The sequence below is a fragment of the Panthera leo genome, chromosome D2 (genome assembly GCF_018350215.1).
Source record: "Panthera leo isolate Ple1 chromosome D2, P.leo_Ple1_pat1.1, whole genome shotgun sequence".
Classification (NCBI taxonomy): domain Eukaryota; kingdom Metazoa; phylum Chordata; class Mammalia; order Carnivora; family Felidae; genus Panthera; species Panthera leo.
Window position 1 is genome coordinate 73735186 of NC_056689.1, and position 3809 is coordinate 73738994.

At 47.0% G+C, this 3809-nt stretch overlaps 1 non-coding gene across 1 annotated transcript; it reads right to left on the minus strand.

Annotated features, from left to right (window-relative positions):
• Positions 1 to 937: 937 nt before the first annotated feature.
• LOC122202883 lies at positions 938 to 1042 on the minus strand. The gene has a single exon (XR_006194937.1). It is a non-coding gene; the product is annotated as a U6 spliceosomal RNA (small nuclear RNA).
• Positions 1043 to 3809: the final 2767 nt, after the last annotated feature.

A 3809-nucleotide genomic window follows, 5' to 3' on the forward strand; every position in this document is an offset into this window, starting at 1 on the left:
ACATGGGCCGAGCCTGAACTTGGCCTCGGGGCCGGAGACTCCCACCGTGCCTTGAGACGTGTGATTATGATGTCTAGAGCTCATCACACGTGTGCAGCACGCAGATGCACATCCCCACTGGGCTATACTTTTCTTTATTAGATGGAACTGGGTTCTTTATAAATAAGAGTCACAAAATGCTGTGGAACCCATGTGAGAGTAACAGCCAGGAGGGGATAAAGAACCGTCCACAGAACAAGTGGAACAGGAAGTGGTAAAAATGAGGCAGGTTGAGTTCGCTCTTCCACCCCCATAAAGTCCAGCTCAGTCAGCCGGCAAAATAATCGCCCCGGCTTTTTGTGGTGAAGGTGAGGGTTTCGGAATATTAACATGAGGGTCGTTTCATGTGCAGAAGGGACCATTTAGAAGTGTTTGGTTGCTAAAATTAATATCGGATACATCACAGTTATAAAGTAAAAAGCCCAGTGCTTCTTTATGCTTTTGAATTCTGCTTACAAATTATATTATCCTATATATTCTTCTAGTAATGGGCTATATATATATATATACACATATATACATGTATATATATATGTATATATATATATACACACATTTGTATATATATATACATGTGTATATATATATACATATATATGTGCGTGTATATATACGTGTGTATATATATATGTATATATATGTGTGTGTGTATATACGTGTGTATATATATATGTATACATATGTGTGTGTATATATACGTGTGTATATATATATGTATATATATGTGTGTGTGTGTATCCATATGTGTGTATATATATATATATATATATATATATATATATATAACTTACTGTTTTAATCATTTTTTTCAAGTGTAACCTGATAATTTATTTGTGAAAAGAGCTAGTTTTTGATGAGAAAAACTCAATCCTTTCCTTGGAAACATAAAGAAACCCCCAAATATGGAAGCTTCACACATTTCCACGTCAACCTTGCACAAGGGGCCGTGCTAATCTTCTCTGCATCGTTCCCATTTTAGTATACGTGCTGTCGAAGCGAGCACTGTTTTAGTGATTTTTAACGGTGCAATCCAATGACATGAAGGACACTCACCCTGTTGTGCTTATCTATCTTTTAAAAATAACGTAAGAAGAAACCTTTCCTAAAACTTTTAGCAACGGACAAGTGGATCGAAGGCTTCTGGGAGAAAAAGCAGCCCCCCACGCCACCGTGCCCGCTTCCCGGGGTCCAGAGAGCGCTTGGAAGCCTATGCGTTCATCTTGTGTGACGTATATATTTCGGCCAGGTTTTATCAGCTGTGAGACTTCGTCACTCGCTGCCACTGAGAGATCGTCTCGATTCCAGGCGGCCTCTTCCTCCTTCGATTTTTGCAAAGCGATGCCTCCCCAACCAGATTTACATCTTCAAAAACCCTTCAGATAATCACAAACCCAAGAAACGTCCCCTCATCTGAGGTTTAATTAGGAGAAACTGTCTTTCTAGTACTTCCAAGAGCCTTGCTCTAAATTTCTCAGCGGAAAGAGAAGGTTCACGGTGGATGAGTGGGAGCACGCAGAACCTGTGAACAGCCGTCCCCTCTGTCCCCCCTCTCTGCCTTGCAGCAGAGATAAAGCCACGTTGCAGAACACTGAAATCACATTGTGAGTGTGCCCTGTATCATTAGGACCCAGAGAATGGGGATGATCGCAACGCAGGATAACACATTAGCGATAGATAATAGAGTCTAAATAAACATAATCAGCTTTCCTCTATGTCTTCAGACCAAAGCTTATCTATAAATACCCTAATGACGCCCAACCAGCCAATTACTCGTTTCTTGGAAGGGCCCCTTATTAATGGCGTTGCAGTGAGGGAAAAACATTAATTATTGGACACAGTGGGATCTTTTACGTTCTGTCTGGTCCGGACAGCACCAATTAATGCAACAATTATTATCAACGACTGTGGCAGAATACTGAGTGCAGCCACCCCGGGCTGGCTCGATGGGGTGGAAAGAACATGCGCGCTGGGGGGACGTCACCCGAGCTCTTTCTGTGGAGCCTGCTTTTCATCGCTGTGGAAGCTGCTGGAACAAAGCAGAGGGTGGCCAGAGGGTGCCGGTTTTTCTTTGAAAGCCACGGGACAGTGTTCCTGGGGTGCTAAATGGGGGAGAGCGGGAGGAGTTAGGCGCCGGTCTGTTGTGTTGAGATGCCGAGTGAAACCCGGCAGAAGGTTGGAGAAGAGAGGCTACCTTTAGAGCACAGAGCACCTGGCTTGGCTTCTGCCTATTCCCTCAGGCTCTTCTCTCTCACTCGTTATAGTACAGCCTCACTGCTACTCTCTCAGCCTCTCCAATTCAGCTGTGCCCCATCCTGCCCCAGGACATTGGCACAAGCGATTCCTCAGACCGGAAAGATCTCCCCCCACCGCCCCCCCCCCCCCCCCGCCCTTTGCGAGACTGGCTCCTTTCTGAATGCAGTATGAAGCTTCCCTGTGCAAAAAGGTCTTTCTTGAGCCTGAACCCAACCTATACCTTTTCCTTCCTCATACTAGTCACTTTTTATTTCTCTGTTTACACAGCATGGATCACAAATTATGGGATAAACAGATACATCTTATTATTTTTCTGTCTGCCTCCCCCGCAAGAACGCAAGCCCCACGAAGGCAGGGCCTGTTGGTCTTTTTTCCTCCAGGCTCTCTTTGCATTTAGGAGGTGCTCCCAGGCGCCCCCTTTACCTTTGCACTTTAAAGGTGACGAACATGCAGGGCACCTGGTGGCTCAGTCAGTTAAGCGTCCGACTTCGGCTCAGGTCATGATCTCACGGTTCGTGGGTTCGAGCCCCGCGTCGGGCTCTGTGCCGACAGCTCGGAGCCTGGAACCTGCTTTGGATTCTGTGTCTCCCCCTCTCTCTGCCCCTCCCTCTCTCACGCTCTGTCCGTCTCTCTCTCTCAAAAATAAATAAAGATTAAAGAAAATTTTAAGGTGATGAACATGCTTGAAGGGCCTTCGATGGGCTGTCCTGTAAAATACTGCCTTCCACTACTGCTCCCATCGTGGCCCTTTACTTGAACTGGCTGCAAATGAAGCCCCACCGCCCAAGGTACCAAACGGTTGCAGGAATGCTCTATTTTTCTCTTCTCAGTGACAAGGGGAGGATCTCTTCTGGGAGGCTTTAATTACAGAGCCCTTTGGAAAATTGGTCCAGCGAAGGGTGGAAGTGCTCCCTAGAGCCTTGGGCAGGGCCCTGGGAAGTGGGCGTGCCCCTGTGGCCCTTCTGGAAAAAGATCTCCAGGCTATTTGCACTAGAGGTTACCCTTTGGAGTGTTAAAGCGGTTGGTATGTGTTATTCAAAGACAGAGCCAAGTTCAAGAAGCTTACTTGACCTCACTGAACCTCAGCGATCCCCAGCCACTAACCACATCCAGCCCTGCGCACCCTTCACCGAGATGCTATTCCTCTGAGGTTTTCTAACCAGAGTGGAACCCTGGGAGCTTAAAGGCAGTTCGGGGGCGTCCTCGGCCTAGGACTGCTGTACAGATGTGGCCGCGGAAACATTGCCATCCCACTTCTTCTGAATAAGCATCTCCAGGGAAATGCTGAGAAATGACAGGGACACTCGAGTCATCTGTCAGGGCTGTTTTTTGCTTTCATCTCTCTAAGAACGGCAATGACCTCAACTCACAATGATCTCACCCCCTCTGCATGCCTCCAACACATTTCGTCTTGACCCCGCCATCGGGCTCAAATGAGAACTGGCCAGCTCCTCGTCTGTGTGGGGCAGACAGGTTGGAAGCCGCTGGATGACAGCGCGTACCATGTCCCCACGCCC